Here is a 26,586-nt window from a genome sequence, read left to right on the forward strand (position 1 = left end):
CTGCGTGTGTCACAGTTTATTTTCAGTGAAGATATTGGTTCTCACTTCAACTGGTTCTCCAATCCTCTCCTCTTACAAAATTAACCAATTTCCCCTCTCCTCCAATGACTCGCCTGCTATCCATATCCTCATGTCAGTTTCGAGTGTCTGAGAGAGAAAGAAAGAGAGCGAAAGAGATAGTGAGACAGAGAGAGGCAAATAAATAGTAAGTAAGAGAGAGAGAGCAAAAGAGAGAGAGAGAGAGAGAGAGAGACGTGCTTGACCTGCTGAATGGGCAGGTGCCTGCTGTCTCTGTGGGTCAGTGGGAGGAGCAGTGATAGGATCTGAGGGGAGCCAGAGGAGCCGGGATGGCCCCTGTGTTTCTCCCTAAAGCCTTGAATAAGCCTGCAGTCAGCAGAGACTGGATCCCCAGGATTAGGATGAGGGCAGTGCTGGAGTGCTGCCACTCTCCCTCTCAGCGGCTGAGCAGGAACTCCTCATTATACCTGAGGTGCAAACCATCACTCATGGTGCTTGGCCCCCTCAAACTGACTGTCCCATCACTGTCTGCCACCAGGACTGGAAGGACTGCAATCTGTTATGGTTGATATATGATAAATTGGGGGGTGTTGTGGTCTACATTCCTTGATCCAAAGTAAATTGGACTGACAGACCAATCTCTCTAAAACTGAAGTCAATAACAGAAGTAAAATTTTACAGGGCAGAGTAGGTAGCCTAGCGGTCAGAGCGTTGGGCCAGTAACCGAAAGGTCGCTGGTTTGAATACCCGAGCTGACAAGGTGAAAAATCAGTCGTTGTGCCCTTGAGCAAGGCACTTAACCCTACATTTTTCCAGGGGTGCCGTACTACTATGGCTGACCCTGTAAAACAACACATTTTACTGCACCTATGCCGTTTAAGTGACACTAAAACATCTATTTCTTTAATCTATTCTGTAGCGATTCCTTCAGGTCTTGAATTTGACGGACAAATGACACCGCCTGGGATGTGTGTGAGTGGAGGCTACATGCGTGTACAGCTGCATATGTTAGCATGTCCATGTCTGAAAGGAATTTATATTCTACTGCAGCTAACGCATCCCTCACAGCGCACTGACCAAGCTAATAGCCAATCATATTGATGGGCCTTTGCTAATTTATACATTTATTTATATATTTCCTTAGCTAAACATAATTAGTGATTACTGTCCAGTGTTTGAAAAGCAATAGTTCTTAGTAAATTAGAGAATGATTATTGCATGGCAAATCTACTTCATTCTAAATATGGTAATTAATGGTCTATGCAGTGGGAGCATTGGTTAAAAGCACTAGTAACCTCACGCAAGCTTCAAATGTACCACACTCTAAATTGCTTGACATGGGTTTCTTTTGAAGGCTATATTTAATTGAATGCCATACAGTAGCCAGTTTTGAGGCTAATGGAATTTACATTATATGTAAGGGATCTGGTGAGGAGTCACTTAACCATCCATTATGCTGTGTTTTTGAGCCACACTATTTTCTTACTCACCACATTTAAATGGCCACGATTAAATCAGGCTTGTAATATAATTAGTAACTGATAAAAGTAGAAATGTAAAATGTAGCCTCGACATTATCATATAGGAAATTGGGGGGGGGGGGGGGGGGGGGGGGGGGGTGTAGGCTTGAACATTGACAGAGTGATTATGAAGTTGCTGATACACTGAGGATAAAACCACATGGATCACGATGGGTTATTTCATTTACTGTGGTGATTTAAAATAACTGACAACGCCATCACACAATATTGCTCACTATTAGTTTTGATAGAATAAAGCATGAAAAGATACGTTGTATGAAAATAATAGAAACGCTTGAAGGGTGAGCACCATCATCTCCGAGCAAGGCATCCCTGCAGAGCCACCTAGTGTCAGTAGCTACTGGAAGTTACTGCACTGCACACTGCGTGCAACATCACCAATCATCACCTCCACACTGAACAATGAGGGGACACAAACAGACGGATGCACTCTGGACTAACGAAGATTCCCTCTTTATACATGGAATTACAACCTTTTTTACAAACAAACCAGGCAGAGTTGCAGCTATTGGTATATTACCCACTCCCCATCACTGTTCTACAAGCACCAAACACGTTTAACGACAGTGATGGTATTTGATTGTCTATTGAATATAGCTCATTACTGTTTGTGATAACAATGATACTCCAAGACAAAAACAATAGTTGTCATATGTCACTGTGACCACTGACCAATAACTTCATGCTGTGGACCAGTGTTTCAAAACTTGGGTAAGGGTGCCCCCACATGGCCACTAGTATATTGAGTCCCTGACGTTCTCAGAGGCAGGCAGCATTTCTGTCTGGGAGACGAGTCATACCCATTGTGTTCTTGGAACACTCTTAACATCCAACTACTATCAGGATTATGATAAAGAATGAACTGTAATTGTATGTTTGAATTATATTATTTTCAGAGTAATATTACATCATTTTGGGAATTATAATAATTTGATCAGTGGCAGGTAGTCTAGTGGTTAGAGTGTTGGCCCAGAAACTGGAAGGTTGCAATATCAAATCCCCGAGCTGACAAGGTAAACCTTCTGCCACTGAACAAGACATTTAACCCACTGTTCCTAGGCTGTCTTTGGAAATAAGAATTTGTTCTTAACTGACTTGCCTAGCTAAATATAGGTTAAATCAGAACATGATCATTGGTCTATTTCTCAGGTCTTGAAGAATGTCACTAACTTCTCATATTGACCTTTAAACGTTAATTATATAGTTGAATCAGTGGTATTAGAACTCAGATGATACAATATGTAAGTATGTCTATGTAAATTATCACAATGTTTATGTATTTTCTAATATATTTGTAATATATACTCCCATCTCAGACACACACCCACATACAAGACAAACCAGAGATAGTGCCTAAACACTCATAGACTGCAGCAACAGTTGTTTTAGTCAGACTTTGTAGTTTTAGGAGAAAGACCCAGGCTGAGGCTCTGTAATTTGCAGTCTGGTCTGAGCCTATTTCATTGTGTGTCGTTAGGCGCTGCTGTTCAACAGTATGGAAGTCTATTAGGTGAGGCAGAAATTGTAATGATGGACACTGAATTCTGGGAATCAGCTGCTCAATATAGGCCCCTTAATTGCTTAGCAACAGTGTTTCAGGCCTCTCATTTGAGATCAAGAGTTTACTGGACTGGAGACTCCGCTTTGGAGAAATAGAGCTTGTGCCATTAGATAAGACACGCTAGAAATGGGCTCTATATCTGCTTCCTCTGTGCCCCCCCCCGTCTCTATCTCTCTCTCCCTCATGCTCTCTCTCTCCAGACCCACTGAACCACCCCTCCTCCCTCCCTCCCTCTCTCCCCGAACCCTTCCCCACCAGGATGATTATGTTACCTTTCACATGGCTGATGTATTCAGTTCACTAGATTATTTTCTGTCATCTCAGTTAATTGAATTCTGTCCATCACATTTGGATGTTGTTGCATTTGCATAAAGGCTAGAGTGGTGAAGAGTGTCAAACTTCAATTTAGACAATGTCACTCAAAATAAGTATACCGGGCTCTCTCTGGAGGTGGGTATTTCCGGATTTTGCCAGATTTTAAATATATGTATTCTTGGGATGTGGGGCTCTCATATACATGTAAATATAAATATGAAAATAACCGGATGGCTCTCTGATATTGGGTCCATGACTATGTGTGTGTGTGTGTGTGTGTGTGTGTGTGTGTGTGTGTGTGTGTGTGTGTGTGTGTGTGCGTGTGCGTGTGCGCGTGCATGAGAGTACATAAATTGCGTGCGTGTATGTGTATGTAGAGTGTGCGTGCGTGGGTTATTAGTGTGTGTGTGTGGTCATGGGGTCTGTTTTGGTTGCCCTCATGGCCGGTGTGTGACACAGACAGTGTGTGGGCTTCACTACTCCCTATTGAAGCTGATGTCTCTCAATAGGTGCTTCCTCCTACTCCCATACTCACTGTCAAGTACTTCTAACCTCCAAACTACAAGTGCCGTATGAAAACAGTGCACAGGGCCATGGTGGGAGGGGAAGTCGAAGGACCTACCACAATCCCATGTGTTAAAACCACACACACACACACACACACACACACACACACACACACACACACACACACACACACACACACACACACACACACACACACACACACTCCTCCATTGAGTTTTAAAGCAGTCTCTCCTCGGCGGGCAATCTGTTAAATCGCTGCGACTGACAGAGGGAGACAAGGCATAATAACATGTCACACAATGAAACATAGGAGAGAAAGGGGGGCAACTGTTCCTCCCTGTCAGCCAAGAAGACCTGGGCCAATTCAGATTTAATAAGTGTACCGGAATATCCAATTATGTTTGCTTTTGAAAATTGATTCATATGTCTTTAGTGGCAATTTTCATATTAGCCTCTTTCAAATAAACATCTATTAGGTTTATGTATCCCATCCTGTTTGGCACTGCAGCACAGCCCCAGCTAAAATAAGTCTGTGTCAGTTAGTCAATAAAGAGGAGCCCGAGACGACGGACAGATTAGAGTGCTTATCTCTTTTCATCAACTCTGAATGCGGACTGAATTGAAGGTCAATATCTGACGATTCTCCAGAGCTGAGCAGGTGTCTGAGAGTATGGATTTGCTGCGCTCACAGCGTCACTGGCCCTCTTTGTGGGCTCGCCAAGGCCACTCTTTACATGGTGTTCCAGTCTCTTTCTCAACCCTCCTCTCCTCCATCCTTCCCTCTCTCTCTCCTCCTCCACCCCCATGTTCTCTCCATTCTGAGACTACAGACAGGTCATCCTTCCAGACAGTAGCCTCATGGTGTGAATTATCTGTGGAGGCTTAGGAAATGATGTTGTCTATTGAGAGGCCCAGAAAGGTATTCTGTTTGTATTACTCACAATAAAATGAAAGACAACAGCGAGCTGGTATCGACTGAAAGCCTGCCATCATTTCACGTGAGTGCTCTGAGGCTCTGAGACGAGATGGGAGAAAAATTCCTAGTCTGGTTCTAAATTAAAGAGAACAAATATGAGGACATAAGTACAGAAGCCAAGAATCCCTATTTCAATGGGCCATCTGTTTACAGACATTCTCAAGGTTGTTTATTATTGATTATATCTCTTTCTCCAAAACCCAAGTCTCCGATAAAGAGCTGCAACAGAGTTTCAAACTTATCAGGCTGAATATGTGTGTGTGTTTGTTTCTTTATCCAATTTCTTTTTTTAATAGAACCAAATGTAAAGGTTGTGTCTGTGGAATGGGAGTGGACCAGAGGCAGCAGCTAATGGCCTGTAGAAGACAAACGGGCTGGGAACAGGGCAGCTGTCTTCTCCTCTGACTGACACACTGTTTGTGTTTCAGCTTAGAGCCCAGTTCAAACTCCAAAACCACACCAAACAGTGGATAAAACAACATTCCCTCTCGAGTGGTGCCACACGCGAGCCAGACGAGCGTGGCCAGGGTGTGTGTGTGTGTGTAGGGCAGAGGCTGGGTGTGGATAGCCATGGGCTGAAGGCAGCGAGGTGCTCGTATGGAGGGCCTTGTCCAGGCTGTCAGAGGGCCCTCTCGGCTACTCTCCTCTCACACAATGCCTGTGTGAAGGGGCTCACTCAAACAGGAGTCTGGATGCTGCTAAGCTGTTAGGCTGGAGCAGCAGTCTGCTGCAGCCCTTCCAGGTGTAGAGCTATCTCAGACCACTCCTCAGGCCAGCCGGCCTTACTCCTACCCCCAGGGAAGGCCACATCCGACTTTATCTGATCACACAGGCCGGTGTCCGTCAATATGTATCGATGTAGCTACAGAAACAGGGCTCTCGTAGGAAGTTAAAAAAGGTCACAAAATCTATAAAGTGTTTATATATGCTGGCTATCAAAATTATGTTCAAATTAAATGAAATAGTAGTATTTGGTAGTATTTACTAATGAAGATGAAGTGATCTTGACCGCTGTCACAATAAAATGATTGAAACAGTCACACAGCTTCTTTCCTGAATTTCGAAATCTACAACCGGCTGGATGAAAAATGTTGATATATTTTCGCTGAATAAATGAACAAAAAAAAAAAAGATATTGCCCGCTGAGTATATCTTTGAATGGAGCACTTTATTTGTGTACGCATCTGTAACGTTATTGTGTCCATTTTTATTCATGCCCGTGAAGTTGTGAGCTCACCCTAAGCTTTTATTTACGTGGTAGTCTTTCTCCTGCGCTACAGGAGTGCCTGGCGAGCTGCAGATAGGTCCTTTCAGAACCTTACAATGGCCTGCTTCAGCAGCTTTTTGTTGCCGTAACGACCTCTTTCTTCTTAACATTCCAAATGGCTTTGGTTCAAACCTGAAGGCCTTGATGGACAAGGTTCTATGGAATCAATCAACTGCTTCCCGCAGAAGATTTGAACATACTTTAATGTTGGGCTTGTCTAGTTGTCCTTTTGATATATAAACCTCGCGCAACAAACGTCTAAGATCCAAGTTTCTATTCTATTTTCTCTCTTTGTGCAAAGTGGATTTTAGAGAGGCCTCAATGTGGGTGAAAATATAGCAGCGACACAGGGGCTATGCTGAAAGCTATTGTCATCTGTGGTCATCTTGTTGGGGGCAGTATGTACGTATTTATAATTCTTGAAATAATTGAAATATACCCATATTAATATTTTGTATATTACTTATGCTAGTCAAGACATGTAATTCCTGAAAATAAAAATATATTCTATTTCCTCAAGGCATTATATAAGCAAGGCAAACATTTCATTCTTATGTTAGTGGTTTTGAAAAATAATCAAAGGACTGAGATCTGCACAAAAGAAATGAGATGCAACAATGATGCCAAAATATTTGTTCATGAATATTCAATTGTTTATTAACGAATGTATGAAAAGAGGACAAATACACCTGTGATTTATTTTGTCCCGTTTGTGGCAGTGACTGTTGTAAGAGAAACAAGACAGCTACTCCACAATACTGCACGCTAGATGTGCAAAGCATCTCTACGACCTCTCCCTCCTTTCGTAAAACAGCAACATCTGCTTTGAGTTTTTATAGCCAACAACATATGTCCCCGTCTTTAGTGACAAAGCTGACCACAGCTCTCACGCTGTTCCCTTTCCCTAGTCCAAACACACAACTTTAGATACCTGTCAGCCTTTATTGTACTGTCTTCTGTCACCGCAGATAAGGCAAGTTAAAGTTTAATGAAATGAGGCCCGCCTTTCATAATTTGTCACAGGCTGTGAGGTAGAAGCCCCCTGCTATGTCAACATGGGAGTCCAGTGTTAACAGTCATTAGTTCTAAATGACGGCACATGGACGGTGCAGCAGAAATGTCATGCTGCAGCCATTTTTCTGTTGCTCCCACAGGACCCACAGACACTGTACTGTAGACACCAAGCGAGATGGGGGTGGACATGAACAAAATCTAAAAGCACGTGATGTTCTTTAACAGTTTTGTGGCAAATCACAATTATTGTACAGCTAGATAAAATTAATCAAAATGCAGGGAGCCCTCTCACTTTACTTCCTTGGTGTTATATTAGTATGCAGTATTCAGGATTAGCTTGCCTGCTAAGATTTGGTGGTGAAGAAATAGACCATCCATCACTGAATGAGGTGTGATGATAACTGTGAGAGCTGGGTTCTGCAGTCAATGACCCATCTGTCCCTTTGGGGAGGGGAGAGGTTGGATACAGCAGCCTATACTGCTTCAGCCCGAGGGAAGAGGATGACATTCACACTCTCTCAGTCACAAGGGCCACAGCACTACTTATACACACCGTGTCATAACCAGCCTGTCATCGGGCTGGGCTATGACTGGCTATAGTGCCTGTAGCTGCAGTGGTCAAGAAGCTCCACTAAACATCTACTGAACCCTCCATACTGTTTGACTGATGGGTCCTACCACCAACTCCCCTCGGCTCAGTGTAGTAGGGGATAAGAGGAGATCCGTATCTCTGACCATCCTTACTGGAGCAGTGTCTCAAGGAAGAACAACACAGTAGCCTGCTAGGAACTCTTGGCTTTGTGTGTGAGGGAGTAGCATCCTGTATTGTTTTAGTGCAACCCTCGCCATGGTTTTGATAGGGGATTCCATCAAGAGCAACTCATGCTATCAGAAATTCAAGTAGACAGAGATTGTGATGAATCAGACGTGTTCTATAGATCACTTAACAAAAGCACAACGCTGCATATGGTTTCATGACAAGATATTAGGGAAGGGTCCATCTCTCTTCAGTGGTTTGTTCTGCGCTAGTCTAAACTCTGGGAAGCAGCTCATTTTAGCACTTCAATTTGTAGCTTCATTTTAGCACAGTCTGCAGTCTAGCTGAGAACACCAGTCTGCAATCTAGCTGAGAACACCAGTCTGCAGTCTATCTGAGAACACCAGTCTGCAGTCTAGCTGAGAACACCAGTCTGCAGTCTAGCTGAGAACACCAGTCTGCAGTCGAGCTGAGAACACCAGTCTGCAGGCGAGCTGAGAACACCAGTCTGCAGTCGAGCTGAGAACACCAGTCTGCAGTCGAGCTGAGAACACCAGTCTGCAGTCGAGCTGAGAACACCAGTCTGCAGTCGAGCTGAGAACACCAGTCTGCAGTCGAGCTGAGAACACCAGTCTGCAGTCGAGCTGAGAACACCAGTCTGCAGTCGAGCTGAGAACACCAGTCTGCAGTCTAGCTGAGAACACCAGTCGGCAGTCGAGCTGAGAACACCAGTCTGCAGTCTAGCTGAGAACACCAGTCTGCAGTCGAGCTGAGAACACCAGTCTGCAGTCGAGCTGAGAACACCAGTCTGCAGTCTAGCTGAGAACACCACTCTGCAGTCTAGCTGAGAACACCAGTCTGCAGTCTAGCTGAGAACACCAGTCTGCAGTCTAGCTGAGAACACCAGTCTGCAGTCTAGCTGAGAACACCAGTCTGCAGTCGAGCTGAGAACACCAGTCTGCAGTCTAGCTGAGAACACCAGTCTGCAGTCTATCTGAGAACACCAGTCTGCAGTCTAGCTGAGAACACCACTCTGCAGTCTAGCTGAGAACACCATTCTGCAGTCTAGCTGAGAACACCAGTCTGCAGTCTATCTGAGAACACCAGTCTGCAGTCTAGCTGAGAACACCAGTCTGCAGTCTAGCTGAGAACACCAGTCTGCAGTCTAGCTGAGAACACCAGTCTGCAGTCTAGCTGAGAACACCAGTCTGCAGTCTAGCTGAGAACACCAGTCTGCAGTCTAGCTGAGAACACCAGTCTGCAGTCTAGCTGAGAACACCAGTCTGCAGTCGAGCTGAGAACACCAGTCTGCAGTCGAGCTGAGAACACCAGTCTGCAGTCTAGCTGAGAACACCAGTCTGCAGTCTAGCTGAGAACACCAGTCTGCAGTCTAGCTGAGAATACCAGTCTGCAGTCTAGCTGAGAATACCAGTCTGCTGTCTAGCTGAGAACACCAGTCTGCAGTCTAGCTGAGAACACCAGTCTGCAGTCTAGCTGAGAACACCAGTCTGCAGTCTAGCTGAGAACACCAGTCTGCAGTCTAGCTGAGAACACCAGTCTGCAGTCTAGCTGAGAACACCAGTCTGCACACCCAGCAGATACACACACATTGCAGCCATTGATGTCTTAATACTGAGAGGATCTAATTTTGCTGATCCTCTGACACTTATCCTTTAGGTAAACTCAAGCCCTTCTGTTTCTGTGTCCCTATGGCCCCCAACAAACACAACACTGGCAGCTTTTTGAACACCCGCTTCACTGCCAGTGAAGGTCTGAGCAGGGTTTGAGCTAACTTCCTACAATTCTACACATTTTGCCATGGGGCAAAGAGAAAAATACGCAGTTTTATAGCTAATCTCATGCTATTATACACATTTTGCAATGAGGCTGAGAGAATTTAGAATTGTTTAAAGCTAATTTCCTGCTTTTCTACACATTTTGCCATTAGGCTGAGAGAAAATTGGGCCCCCACGCCTAGCATGGGCTGCAGGGTTGTGTGGCACGCCGGTGTTCAGCGCTGAAAAGACACTCAGAGATGCTTGATGCCTCTGTCTTTTCACTGTGGTAAAACAGATTGATATTGTGAATAATAGCCATTTTCAGCTATACAGGAACAGAAAACAGAACTCACAGACAGACACTGTAGACACACACAAGCACATACACATACACTGTCCAAAAACAGACACACTGACAAAGACACGCACATACACCCTGCCTGTGTGTGTGGTGTGTGTGTGTTTGCGTGTGGCTGCGGCTGTCTGGACTGGCCCTGGCTGGCTGTAATCAGTAGCTCTGTGACAGGAGGGGAGGGAGGCTGGCGGGAGGGACAGAGGGACAAGAGTGATAACAGATTGGCGACTCTGATAAACTCTCCTCTAATGGCTCTGCCTGTCCCTCTCCCTTTTTTTCACCAGCACCTATTTAGTGGAGTCTTTCACCGGCGGGGATTAGCAACCGGGATAAGGGGAGGTAAACACTAGCAGCTTCTCTGAGCAGGAAACGGAGAGAGAGAGAGAGAGGTACAGGAAGATAGAGAGAGGGAGAGGAGAGGGAGGGGGAGAGAGATGAGGAGAAAAGAGGAGAGAAAGGAAGGGAGACAGAGAAAATTCAAGGAGTGGCACTTACAATACCCATCCATCCTTTTTTAGTCTATTACCCTTCTCTTCAAATGTTCATTTTGCTTTCTGGCCTCTCACCAGGGCAATAACCGCTATGTTCCTATACTCTAGTAATGATGATGGGTTCATAGACTCTCTTTATTACATGGTACTGAGGATGGGTTCCTATACTCTCTTTACTACATAGTAGTGATGATGGGTTCCAAACTCTCTTTATTACATGGTAGTGATGATGGGTTCCTATACTCTCTTTATTACATGGTAGTGATGATGGGTTCCTATACTCTCTTTATTACATAGTAGTGATGATGGGTTCCTATACTCTCTTTACTACATAGTAGTGATGATGGGTTCCTATACACTCTTTACTACATAGTAGTGATGATGGGTTCCTATACTCTCTTTATTACATGGTAGTGATGATGGGTTCCTATACTCTCTTTACCACACGGTAGTGATGATGGGTTCCTATACTCTCTTTATTACATGGTAGTGATGATGGGTTCCTATACTCTCTTTATTACATGGTAGTGATGATGGGTTCCTATACTCTCTTTACTACATAGTAGTGATGATGGGTTCCTATACTCTCTTTATTACATGGGAGTGATGATGGGTTCCTATACTCTCTTTACTACATAGTAGTGATGATGGGTTCCTATACTCTCTTTACTACATAGTAGTGATGATGGGTTCATATACTCTCTTTACTACATAGTAGTGATGATGGGTTCCTATACTCTCTTTACTACATAGTAGTGATGATGGGTTCCTATACTCTCTTTACTACATAGTAGTGATGATGGGTTCCTATACTCTCTTTATTACATAGTAGTGATGATGGGTTCCTATACTCTCTTTACTACATAGTAGTGATGATGGGTTCCTATACTCTCTTTACCACACGGTAGTGATGATGGGTTCCTATACTCTCTTTACCACACGGTAGTGATGATGGGTTCCTATACTCTCTTTATTACATGGTAGTGATGATGGGTTCCTATACTCTCTTTATTACATGGTAGTGATGATGGGTTCCTATACTCTCTTTATTACATGGTAGTGATGATGGGTTCCTATACTCTCTTTACTACATAGTAGTGATGATGGGTTCCTATACTCTCTTTACTACATAGTAGTGATGATGGGTTCATATACTCTCTTTACTACATAGTAGTGATGATGGGTTCATATACTCTCTTTACTACATAGTAGTGATGATGGGTTCCTATACTCTAGTAGTGATGATGGGTTCCTATACTCTCTTTATTACATGGTAGTGATGATGGGTTCCTATACTCTCTTTACTACATAGTAGTGATGATGGGTTCATATACTCTCTTTACTACATAGTATTGATGATGGGTTCCTATACTCTCTTTACTACATAGTAGTGATGATGGGTTCCTATACTCTAGTAGTGATGATGGGTTCCTATACTCTCTTTATTACATGGTAGTGATGATGGGTTCATATACTCTCTTTACTACATAGTAGTGATGATGGGTTCCTATACTCTCTTTACTACATAGTAGTGATGATGGGTTCCTATACTCTCTTTATTACATGGTAGTGATGATGGGTTCCTATACTCTCTTTATTACATGGTAGTGATGATGGGTTCCTATACTCTCTTTATTACATGGTAGTGATGATGGGTTCATATACTCTCTTTACTACATAGTAGTGATGATGGGTTCATATACTCTAGTAGTGATGATGGGTTCATATACTCTCTTTACTACATAGTAGTGATGATGGGTTCCTATACTCTCTTTACTACATAGTAGTGATGATGGGTACCTATACTCTCTTTATTACATGGTAGTGATGATGGGTTCATATACTCTCTTTACTACATAGTAGTGATGATGGGTTCCTATACTCTCTTTACTACATAGTAGTGATGATGGGTTCCTATACTCTCTTTACTACATAGTAGTGATGATGGGTTCCTATACTCTAGTAGTGATGATGGGTTCCTATACTCTCTTTACTACATAGTAGTGATGATGGGTTCCTATACTCTCTTTACTACATAGTAGTGATGATGGGTTCCTATACTCTCTTTACTACATAGTAGTGATGATGGGTTCCTATACTCTCTTTACTACATAGTAGTGATGATGGGTTCCTATACTCTCTTTACTACATAGTAGTGATGATGGGTTCCTATACTCTAGTAGTGATGATGGGTTCCTATACTCTCTTTACTACATAGTAGTGATGATGGGTTCCTATACTCTCTTTACTACATAGTAGTGATGATGGGTTCCTATACTCTCTTTACTACATAGTAGTGATGATGGGTTCCTATACTCTCTTTACTACATAGTAGTGATGATGGGTTCCTATACTCTCTTTACTACATAGTAGTGATGATGGGTTCCTATACTCTCTTTACTACATAGTAGTGATGATGGGTTCCTATACTCTCTTTATTACATGGTAGTGATGATGGGTTCCTATACTCTCTTTACTACATAGTAGTGATGATGGGTTCCTATACTCTCTTTACTACATAGTAGTGATGATGGGTTCCTATACTCTCTTTATTACATGGTAGTGATGATGGGTTCCTATACTCTCTTTACTACATAGTAGTGATGATGGGTTCCTATACTCTCTTTATTACATGGTAGTGATGATGGGTTCCTATACTCTCTTTACCACACGGTAGTGATGATGGGTTCCTATACTCTCTTTACTACACAGTAGTGATGATGGGTTCCTATACTCTCTTTACTACATAGTAGTGATGATGGGTTCCTATACTCTCTTTATTACATGGTAGTGATGATGGGTTCCTATACTCTCTTTACTACATAGTAGTGATGATGGGTTCCTATACTCTCTTTACTACATAGTAGTGATGATGGGTTCCTATACTCTCTTTATTACATGGTAGTGATGATGGGTTCCTATACTCTCTTTACTACATAGTAGTGATGATGGGTTCCTATACTCTCTTTATTACATGGTAGTGATGATGGGTTCCTATACTCTCTTTACCACACGGTAGTGATGATGGGTTCCTATACTCTCTTTACTACATAGTAGTGATGATGGGTTCCTATACTCGCTTTACTACATAGTAGTGATGATGGGTTCCTATACTCTCTTTACTACATAGTAGTGATGATGGGTTCCTATACTCTCTTTACTACATAGTAGTGATGATGGGTTCCTATACTCTCTTTACTACATAGTAGTGATGATGGGTTCCTATACTCTCTTTACTACATAGTAGTGATGATGGGTTCCTATACTCTCTTTATTACATGGTAGTGATGATGGGTTCCTATACTCTCTTTACTACATAGTAGTGATGATGGGTTCCTATACTCTCTTTACTACATAGTAGTGATGATGGGTTCCTATACTCTCTTTATTACATGGTAGTGATGATGGGTTCCTATACTCTCTTTACTACATAGTAGTGATGATGGGTTCCTATACTCTCTTTATTACATGGTAGTGATGATGGGTTCCTATACTCTCTTTACCACACGGTAGTGATGATGGGTTCCTATACTCTCTTTACTACACAGTAGTGATGATGGGTTCCTATACTCTCTTTACTACATAGTAGTGATGATGGGTTCCTATACTCTCTTTATTACATGGTAGTGATGATGGGTTCCTATACTCTCTTTACTACATAGTAGTGATGATGGGTTCCTATACTCTCTTTACTACATAGTAGTGATGATGGGTTCCTATACTCTCTTTATTACATGGTAGTGATGATGGGTTCCTATACTCTCTTTACTACATAGTAGTGATGATGGGTTCCTATACTCTCTTTATTACATGGTAGTGATGATGGGTTCCTATACTCTCTTTACCACACGGTAGTGATGATGGGTTCCTATACTCTCTTTACTACATAGTAGTGATGATGGGTTCCTATACTCTCTTTACTACATAGTAGTGATGATGGGTTCCTATACTCTCTTTATTACATAGTAGTGATGATGGGTTCCTATACTCTCTTTACTACATAGTAGTGATGATGGGTTCCTATACACTCTTTACTACATAGTAGTGATGATGGGTTCCTATACTCCTATACTCTCTTTATTACATGGTAGTGATGATGGGTTCCTATACTCTCTTTACCACACGGTAGTGATGATGGGTTCCTATACTCTCTTTATTACATGGTAGTGATGATGGGTTCCTATACTCTCTTTATTACATGGTAGTGATGATGGGTTCCTATACTCTCTTTACTACATAGTAGTGATGATGGGTTCCTATACTCTCTTTATTACATGGTAGTGATGATGGGTTCCTATACTCTCTTTACTACATAGTAGTGATGATGGGTTCCTATACTCTCTTTACTACATAGTAGTGATGATGGGTTCATATACTCTCTTTACTACATAGTAGTGATGATGGGTTCCTATACTCTCTTTATTACATGGTAGTGATGATGGGTTCCTATACTCTCTTTACTACATAGTAGTGATGATGGGTTCCTATACTCTCTTTACTACATAGTAGTGATGATGGGTTCCTATACTCTCTTTATTACATGGTAGTGATGATGGGTTCCTATACTCTCTTTACTACATAGTAGTGATGATGGGTTCCTATACTCTCTTTATTACATGGTAGTGATGATGGGTTCCTATACTCTCTTTACCACACGGTAGTGATGATGGGTTCCTATACTCTCTTTACTACACAGTAGTGATGATGGGTTCCTATACTCTCTTTACTACATAGTAGTGATGATGGGTTCCTATACTCTCTTTATTACATGGTAGTGATGATGGGTTCCTATACTCTCTTTACTACATAGTAGTGATGATGGGTTCCTATACTCTCTTTACTACATAGTAGTGATGATGGGTTCCTATACTCTCTTTATTACATGGTAGTGATGATGGGTTCCTATACTCTCTTTACTACATAGTAGTGATGATGGGTTCCTATACTCTCTTTATTACATGGTAGTGATGATGGGTTCCTATACTCTCTTTACCACACGGTAGTGATGATGGGTTCCTATACTCTCTTTACTACATAGTAGTGATGATGGGTTCCTATACTCGCTTTACTACATAGTAGTGATGATGGGTTCCTATACTCTCTTTACTACATAGTAGTGATGATGGGTTCCTATACTCTCTTTACTACATAGTAGTGATGATGGGTTCCTATACTCTCTTTACTACATAGTAGTGATGATGGGTTCCTATACTCTCTTTACTACATAGTAGTGATGATGGGTTCCTATACTCTCTTTATTACATGGTAGTGATGATGGGTTCCTATACTCTCTTTACTACATAGTAGTGATGATGGGTTCCTATACTCTCTTTACTACATAGTAGTGATGATGGGTTCCTATACTCTCTTTATTACATGGTAGTGATGATGGGTTCCTATACTCTCTTTACTACATAGTAGTGATGATGGGTTCCTATACTCTCTTTATTACATGGTAGTGATGATGGGTTCCTATACTCTCTTTACCACACGGTAGTGATGATGGGTTCCTATACTCTCTTTACTACACAGTAGTGATGATGGGTTCCTATACTCTCTTTACTACATAGTAGTGATGATGGGTTCCTATACTCTCTTTATTACATGGTAGTGATGATGGGTTCCTATACTCTCTTTACTACATAGTAGTGATGATGGGTTCCTATACTCTCTTTACTACATAGTAGTGATGATGGGTTCCTATACTCTCTTTATTACATGGTAGTGATGATGGGTTCCTATACTCTCTTTACTACATAGTAGTGATGATGGGTTCCTATACTCTCTTTATTACATGGTAGTGATGATGGGTTCCTATACTCTCTTTACCACACGGTAGTGATGATGGGTTCCTATACTCTCTTTACTACATAGTAGTGATGATGGGTTCCTATACTCTCTTTACTACATAGTAGTGATGATGGGTTCCTATACTCTCTTTATTACATAGTAGTGATGATGGGTTCCTATACTCTCTTTACTACATAGTAGTGATGATGGGTTCCTATACACTCTTTACTACATAGTAGTGATGATGGGTTCCTATACTCTCTTTATTACATGGTAGTGATGATGGGTTCCTATACTCTCTTTACCACACGGTAGTGATGATGGGTTCCTATACTCTCTTTATTACATGGTAGTGATGATGGGTTCCTATACTCTCTTTATTACATGGTAGTGATGATGGGTTCCTATACTCTCTTTACTACATAGTAGTGATGATGGGTTCCTATACTCTCTTTATTACATGGTAGTGATGATGGGTTCCTATACTCTCTTTACTACATAGTAGTGATGATGGGTTCCTATACTCTCTTTACTACATAGTAGTGATGATGGGTTCATATACTCTCTTTACTACATAGTAGTGATGATGGGTTCCTATACTCTCTTTACTACATAGTAGTGATGATGGGTTCCTATACTCTCTTTACTACATAGTAGTGATGATGGGTTCCTATACTCTCTTTATTACATAGTAGTGATGATGGGTTCCTATACTCTCTTTACTACATAGTAGTGATGATGGGTTCCTATACTCTCTTTACCACACGGTAGTGATGATGGGTTCCTATACTCTCTTTACCACACGGTAGTGATGATGGGTTCCTATACTCTCTTTATTACATGGTAGTGATGATGGGTTCCTATACTCTCTTTATTACATGGTAGTGATGATGGGTTCCTATACTCTCTTTATTACATGGTAGTGATGATGGGTTCCTATACTCTCTTTACTACATAGTAGTGATGATGGGTTCCTATACTCTCTTTACTACATAGTAGTGATGATGGGTTCATATACTCTCTTTACTACATAGTAGTGATGATGGGTTCATATACTCTCTTTACTACATAGTAGTGATGATGGGTTCCTATACTCTAGTAGTGATGATGGGTTCCTATACTCTCTTTATTACATGGTAGTGATGATGGGTTCCTATACTCTCTTTACTACATAGTAGTGATGATGGGTTCATATACTCTCTTTACTACATAGTATTGATGATGGGTTCCTATACTCTCTTTACTACATAGTAGTGATGATGGGTTCCTATACTCTAGTAGTGATGATGGGTTCCTATACTCTCTTTATTACATGGTAGTGATGATGGGTTCATATACTCTCTTTACTACATAGTAGTGATGATGGGTTCCTATACTCTCTTTACTACATAGTAGTGATGATGGGTTCCTATACTCTCTTTATTACATGGTAGTGATGATGGGTTCCTATACTCTCTTTATTACATGGTAGTGATGATGGGTTCCTATACTCTCTTTATTACATGGTAGTGATGATGGGTTCCTATACTCTCTTTATTACATGGTAGTGATGATGGGTTCATATACTCTCTTTACTACATAGTAGTGATGATGGGTTCATATACTCTAGTAGTGATGATGGGTTCATATACTCTCTTTACTACATAGTAGTGATGATGGGTTCCTATACTCTCTTTACTACATAGTAGTGATGATGGGTACCTATACTCTCTTTATTACATGGTAGTGATGATGGGTTCATATACTCTCTTTACTACATAGTAGTGATGATGGGTTCCTATACTCTCTTTACTACATAGTAGTGATGATGGGTTCCTATACTCTCTTTACTACATAGTAGTGATGATGGGTTCCTATACTCTAGTAGTGATGATGGGTTCCTATACTCTCTTTACTACATAGTAGTGATGATGGGTTCCTATACTCTCTTTACTACATAGTAGTGATGATGGGTTCCTATACTCTCTTTACTACATAGTAGTGATGATGGGTTCCTATACTCTCTTTACTACATAGTAGTGATGATGGGTTCCTATACTCTCTTTACTACATAGTAGTGATGATGGGTTCCTATACTCTAGTAGTGATGATGGGTTCCTATACTCTCTTTACTACATAGTAGTGATGATGGGTTCCTATACTCTCTTTACTACATAGTAGTGATGATGGGTTCCTATACTCTCTTTACTACATAGTAGTGATGATGGGTTCCTATACTCTCTTTACTACATAGTAGTGATGATGGGTTCCTATACTCTCTTTACTACATAGTAGTGATGATGATGGGTTCCTATACTCTCTTTACTACATAGTAGTGATGATGGGTTCCTATACTCTCTTTATTACATGGTAGTGATGATGGGTTCCTATACTCTCTTTACTACATAGTAGTGATGATGGGTTCCTATACTCTCTTTACTACATAGTAGTGATGATGGGTTCCTATACTCTCTTTATTACATGGTAGTGATGATGGGTTCCTATACTCTCTTTACTACATAGTAGTGATGATGGGTTCCTATACTCTCTTTATTACATGGTAGTGATGATGGGTTCCTATACTCTCTTTACCACACGGTAGTGATGATGGGTTCCTATACTCTCTTTACTACACAGTAGTGATGATGGGTTCCTATACTCTCTTTACTACATAGTAGTGATGATGGGTTCCTATACTCTCTTTATTACATGGTAGTGATGATGGGTTCCTATACTCTCTTTACTACATAGTAGTGATGATGGGTTCCTATACTCTCTTTACTACATAGTAGTGATGATGGGTTCCTATACTCTCTTTATTACATGGTAGTGATGATGGGTTCCTATACTCTCTTTACTACATAGTAGTGATGATGGGTTCCTATACTCTCTTTATTACATGGTAGTGATGATGGGTTCCTATACTCTCTTTACCACACGGTAGTGATGATGGGTTCCTATACTCTCTTTACTACATAGTAGTGATGATGGGTTCCTATACTCGCTTTACTACATAGTAGTGATGATGGGTTCCTATACTCTCTTTACTACATAGTAGTGATGATGGGTTCCTATACTCTCTTTACTACATAGTAGTGATGATGGGTTCCTATACTCTCTTTACTACATAGTAGTGATGATGGGTTCCTATACTCTCTTTACTACATAGTAGTGATGATGGGTTCCTATACTCTCTTTATTACATGGTAGTGATGATGGGTTCCTATACTCTCTTTACTACATAGTAGTGATGATGGGTTCCTATACTCTCTTTACTACATAGTAGTGATGATGGGTTCCTATACTCTCTTTATTACATGGTAGTGATGATGGGTTCCTATACTCTCTTTACTACATAGTAGTGATGATGGGTTCCTATACTCTCTTTATTACATGGTAGTGATGATGGGTTCCTATACTCTCTTTACCACACGGTAGTGATGATGGGTTCCTATACTCTCTTTACTACACAGTAGTGATGATGGGTTCCTATACTCTCTTTACTACATAGTAGTGATGATGGGTTCCTATACTCTCTTTATTACATGGTAGTGATGATGGGTTCCTATACTCTCTTTACTACATAGTAGTGATGATGGGTTCCTATACTCTCTTTACTACATAGTAGTGATGATGGGTTCCTATACTCTCTTTATTACATGGTAGTGATGATGGGTTCCTATACTCTCTTTACTACATAGTAGTGATGATGGGTTCCTATACTCTCTTTATTACATGGTAGTGATGATGGGTTCCTATACTCTCTTTACCACACGGTAGTGATGATGGGTTCCTATACTCTCTTTACTACATAGTAGTGATGATGGGTTCCTATACTCTCTTTACTACATAGTAGTGATGATGGGTTCCTATACTCTCTTTATTACATGGTAGTGATGATGGGTTCCTATACTCTCTTTACTACATAGTAGTGATGATGGGTTCCTATACTCTCTTTATTACATAGTAGTGATGATGGGTTCCTATACTCTCTTTATTACATGGTAGTGATGATGGGTTCCTATACTCTCTTTATTACATGGTAGTGATGATGGGTTCCTATACTCTCTTTATTACATGGTAGTGATGATGGGTTCATATACTCTCTTTATTACATAGTAGTGATGATGGGTTCATATACTCTCTTTATTACATAGTAGTGATGATGGGTTCATATACTCTCTTTACCACACGGTAGTGATGGGTTCAAGTGCTGGGTTGCAGTTGGTGTCAAACACGGTCTAATTCTGTGTGGTTAGCGGCGAGCCGGGTGAGGGTTGACACATGACACACAGGACAGTGTAAACATGGATTAGGTAGATGTGTCAATCACAGCATGGCAGGCTGACTGACAGACAGACACGCAGGCAGGCAGCTCTCTCTGACGCTGTCATCTTCATGGGGAACAGAGGCTACGGTTTTCTTTGCACTATTTCAGCTTGCTACAATGGCCCTGTGTGAAAATAAATATACAATATGCATAAATATTGGATTACGCACGTCTTAATGTGTTGTAATTGACTTATTCACAGATAATTAGCCTAATTAATTTATAGTTAACTGTCGTAACAAACTGCAAAAATGATCCAGTATATAGTCAGTGTCATTGCAGCATTTCCCCCGTTGCTAAATCTTTGCTGCAAATCCCCAAAATATGAAAAATAGATAAATACATATAACTGGGAAAAAAATTGGGAGGGTAAAATGTTTTTAGTGTGAACTTAAATGACTCAAACCAGATATAAATGATGTAGAAAGCATAATAAGATCATATTTGAGAACTAACAATCACCAAAATATAAACTAAAAGGAAATGGGCTTTAAAACGGCAACTCTTCGCTCAGCCCAATTGCAAAATGTGTAGAATTGCAGATAATGTGCTTTAAAACTGCAATTTTTTTCTCTCAGCCCCATGACAAAATGTGTAGAATTGCCGGAAACTAGCTTTGATACTGCAAAATGTTCTCTCCATCCCATAGCAAAACATGTAGAATTGCAGGAAATTAGCTTCAAAACAGCTACATTTTCTCTGCGGCCAACAGGAGGGGCTACATTGCTGGGGTCGGAGACAGCGCCTTTGGCCGTGCCCACAGCCACTACCCCCCCCCCCCCCCCCCCCCCCCCCCCCCATGCTCACTAATAAATTCTAGGGAAAAGGAAAACACTGCGTCATAGTCAGTTGCACTGTGGATTATGTGTAAACAATCATGGGAAGCCAGCAATGCTACAGTCAGATATCTAAACATTGTATGAAATAACAGGGGTTGTGAAGGGGCACTTATTTTCAGGGGCATCTTTGTCAATAAGGTTGCTTGACTACATGTGAGACCAAGACAATTTAAGTGTGCTGAGGGCCCGGAGAGCAGCATCACTCAGCCTACGCTAGAGTGTCAAGTGCTGCAAACAATATGCACTCACTCGAAGCACAGCTCGACTCATGAGACGACATGTTCCGATGATCGTGGCAGTGCCATTTTACAATAGCCCATGTTACAGACCTATACACAGTGTACCTCAGTTCCTTCATCTTAGTATCTCAAATCGACTTGTTTTCGATAGCGAACAAGTTAGTGGTAAATAATTCTCTCCTCCGATCCCTTCACATTATTCATCTGTCAAGCGTACAGAAATGTACGGCCACGCTCAAGGCTTAACTAATCCAACAAATGCAGCAACAAGCCCAATCTGAGAGAAATCTGTCTCAAGATCCATCTCAAAGCACTGGAGGAAGACTGGAGACACACCAATGTAATCACTGCAAAGCAGCCATGAACTGTGAAATCCTACCCTTTCAATCAAACAGCTGAGCCTGGTGGGAAGGATGGGGCTACAGTCCTGTGGTATGGTTGTGCTGATAGAAAGTAGACTTCCCCAATGAGAAAGACAGACGAGACAGAAACGTGAGTTTGTCTACAAATACAGTAAAACAAGTCTTTGTGAACTAAACGATCGTAAAAGAGATACATCTGTAAAGTATTATCAATAAACTATTCCACAGAATATCATACCCGTAACACACTAAACAAAGAGTTAAAGTCCAGTGAAAATCTCACTTTTTCATATTCTGTTACCTCATACCCAAATAATGTTTTTGACTCCTATACTCGGATTTGTGTTCAAAGCATAAATCAGAGAAAAAACACAAAAAAATCCCATATCAAACTTGTATCTCAAAGAAGACCATTTAAAAAATGCTTGCTATTTCCTCTTAGAGGAGCTGGCCAATCAGCAGTCTACTTGCATGAATATTTTTAATGACCGGTATACGCCCACACCATTCTGTTGTTGGGGTACGCCCACACCATTCCAACAGAAAAACTGCTTTTTAATATACTTAATTAAAACATTTGCGAAGGAAAACATTTTAACTCATATTGCAATTAATTATAGGTCATATTTCATAGAAATCGGGAAACACTGGACATTTACTTTAAAGAGCAATTAGCTATGAAAGATCCCACCAAACTAGTAAGCAAGCTAAACATGTTATACTGGCCAAATTCCCAATCTGTCTCATTTAATTAAGCCATTTAATCATGCACCAGGCTAATTGCATAATTAAATCACTGCCTCCTGGGTGCTGCTGATGTGTTTTGGGCAATCTGGCGCTACAATACCACTCATCAACACTGTGCTTGGCTGATAATGGTAATGGAATGGCCAGTGGAACTTACCATGGACAACTTTCCTGGTAAACACATATTATTGTCAACATGTATATCATAATTAGCTGTGATGCTGTAGTTGTAGTCGAGATATCCTACTGTAAATGCCATCATGTATTAATTGACTTTAATTACCTCATGTGAACAAAAATATATATTGTGCATGTTAATCATGACAATCAACCGAAATGGACAGATCAGAAAATGCATGTTCCTTGTTATTCAGTATAACCTTTTTAAATACAGTGTACGTTGGTTATGGGGACATAAATTATATTGTGCCCTCACAAATGCAATATACTGTGCACAGTGGTGCATTGGAGGGTATAAGCAGGTACTGAATATGCCATGTACCCACTTGTTTTTCCATGGGCATTGCATATATTCACTTTTTAATCCCCACTAATACGTACCAAAGTAGTGCAGTGGAGGTATACTCAGTTTCAATGAATGAGGCTGATGGAACAGATGAGAATGTTTAGCTTAAAATGTTGATAAACTATTATTTATTCACATTTTAGGCGCATCAGGGTACAGACGGCGGTAGGCCTTTGCGTGAATGTCCCAAAATGCAATTTGCACGAAAACACCGTTCTAAAATCAACAGAGAAGGAAATATCCGTTAGAAATTTTGAAAGACCAGCGATTTAAATATGCAACAACTATCATGGGTTGCTAATATGATTTGGCTGCTAGACGATGAAAGAAAGTTGAAAGAAAACCAATAGAACAAGAGAAAGCCTATGAGTGAGTCTTTATAAAAAATAATTGCCTCCACGTTTCTATGGTGGGATTTTGGCTATAGGCTACTTTCAAGTAAAGTAAGACATGCCTCATAATATGAAGTAAAACATCCAGGTTTCAAACAATTAAGGAATAGAAAAATATAGCCATGCTAATGATAGGCCTAACCATATTCTGGTAGATGGGAAGGCTTTCCCAAATGAAATGTTAACTATAGTAGCTACAAAGTAGCTGTCAGAATGATATCATGATTATTTGCATCAATCCAGTAGCCTAGACATTTTTTTTGCAAACTTCAACTCATGTGCTACAGAAACACCGCTAACCAAACAACAGTCCTAGGTGCTTGCACAGTTGAGTTAAAGGGTAAGTACAGACAAAAATCTAAATTGCTTGACTTTTTCTTAGACCTCAAAAGTGATCTCCTGATGTGGTTTAAGCATCGTTATGGACTTAGAACATGCAAAGTGTGACTTTGAGAGTGAAAACCAGAAAAAATGAGGAAAAATCTGAAACCTGTGAATTGTTTACATGCATCTGTTTCAATGGTAGGCCTACTATTAGCCTACTTGCACAGTACAGCTTGGGTTTGCCTGACTGTGAAAGAACAATATGGGATTCATAATTTTAGATAATTCAGAGAATTTTTCACACAGGGCGCATTTCTTTCGCAGGGTGGGGCATTTGGACATTTTTCAGTGAGAATTATAGTATACCCACTTCTAAAGGCACTACTGATTGTACAGTTCACAGACAGACAATAAAAAATGTCCTAATTCATAAGTAAGATTAAATGTTTGTTCTTTATAATGTTCAAGTGGACTGGGCCTGGCCGGCAAGTGTGCTATATCCTAGTCAACTTCAATAGTTTATTTTGTGGTGTGGGATATGTGGGTGTTACAGAATATATTCTTCAGACAGACAATGCAGACAATCAATTTGAAGTTTAGACCACAGTAGTGAGTGGGTTACAATATGCAGGAAGGACGGATGTACTGTATACTGTAGTGGTTTGCAGATTGCTCGCTCAATTGCACTCTATCAAGCTAAAGTTTATGCAAGACATATATTTGATTATTTCACTCAATCAAAAGCCCTTCAAAAGAACCACTTGAATTACTGTACACAACCAAAAATGATGTCTCACTCCTACACTACAACAAATGACAGTTGATTCAAGAACCACACATTGCATAAAAACAAACTGAATGTTAAAATAAATAAAAAATACTATTGAACAATGGTGGACGTGGAAGTTCCACAATAACAAAGTCTATACCTCAGATCCAGACGTAGCAACAAGCTGTAACCAACCCCTTCCATTTAGCACAATTGTGGTCATCCGGCTTGAGTATCGCCCAGCACAAACACCTTGTGTTGTGGTCCTATGTGTCTCGGCACGAGGCAGGGCCGCTCCAGCCAAGTGTTTCAATTCCTGAAGAGCCTCCTGAAGAAATTAGTATGTAATGACCACACTCCGCAAGAAGAAAGGCCCATTATGGCTTCCACACACTGTACTTGGCTTTCATTTGCAAGCTAAATGGATGCAAAAGAAGGTCAGAGTTCACTAGCCATTCAAGTATTTGGCTTTAACAGGCTCCAGCACTCTTTAATTCAAGCAGAATGACAAGTATGGATAATCGCACTAGATAATACTCATCAAAACCAGCAGTGCTGCCATTCGTTTGTACCCCCTCCACACGCACGCACGCACGCACACACACAGACACACACACACACAAACACACACACACACACACACACTGTCTCCCCCCTCCACACGCACGCACACACACGCACGCACGCGCACACACACACACACACACACACACACACACACACACACACACACACACACACACACACACACACACACACACACACACACACACACACTGTCTCCCCCTTCCACAAAATGGCTGGTGAGGCGTAATGACAAAATACAAAATACATTATGCCTTTTAATTTGTAATATTCTGGCTTTTGTGGCTGCAATCTGGTTTTGGTGTATTATTGCACACTGTGTTATTTTGATGCAAATTATCCCCAGCTATACTCAACTAGTTCTAATTTCACATTGGTTTATCAGGGTACAGAAAACAGCGACAGAGAGGAAAACTGCAGCTCTAATGAATTTAAAATGGAACATTAAATATGCAATGGTTACGAATGCATGAAGACTAGTAATGCTCACAGGTTTGGATGTGCGAGGAAATGATGGTCTGCCGCATATTATGGAGACAAAGAGGCTTCACCCAGATGACACTGTGTGGCCCATTTGTAAAGAATTGCAGTTAGAGAGAAATGTCTCTTTGTGGGCACATAATAACCAAGGAGTGAATGGTTTATTTAGATACATGAGGGTGCACGGCCAAAACTGCTAATACGAGGCCCCAAGGGTGTTCATTTCATGTAATATATGCACAGGCTAATTTATTACTCTGTGACTAATTTCCATTTCTTGTGCTTGGAGTTGCCTCACTAATTATGGGATTTTTTTGGGGGGGACCATTTTTTCCCCTATTTCATAATTACTCTTCCACATTCAGGAGAAGCATTGGTGCAAATGAGATGGGCCTCGCTATTTGGCATTCACAGACCCCCACACCCAGGTGAGCCCAAACACCAGACAGGGGCCCCCGAAACCCCCATTCCTGAACCCCCCCTTCCTTCCCGTTCCCCAAAAGCACCCACCCTCCCAATCAGCACCCATGGCATCTTTGATCCATTCTACACTGGCGTCAGCCTGACCATCGCTTTCCGCTCACAAATATCAGATAGGCCGGCGTGTAATTAGACTTGGGGCT

Source organism: Oncorhynchus clarkii, chromosome 25, assembly GCF_045791955.1.
Source record: "Oncorhynchus clarkii lewisi isolate Uvic-CL-2024 chromosome 25, UVic_Ocla_1.0, whole genome shotgun sequence".
Taxonomy (NCBI): Eukaryota; Metazoa; Chordata; class Actinopteri; order Salmoniformes; family Salmonidae; genus Oncorhynchus; species Oncorhynchus clarkii.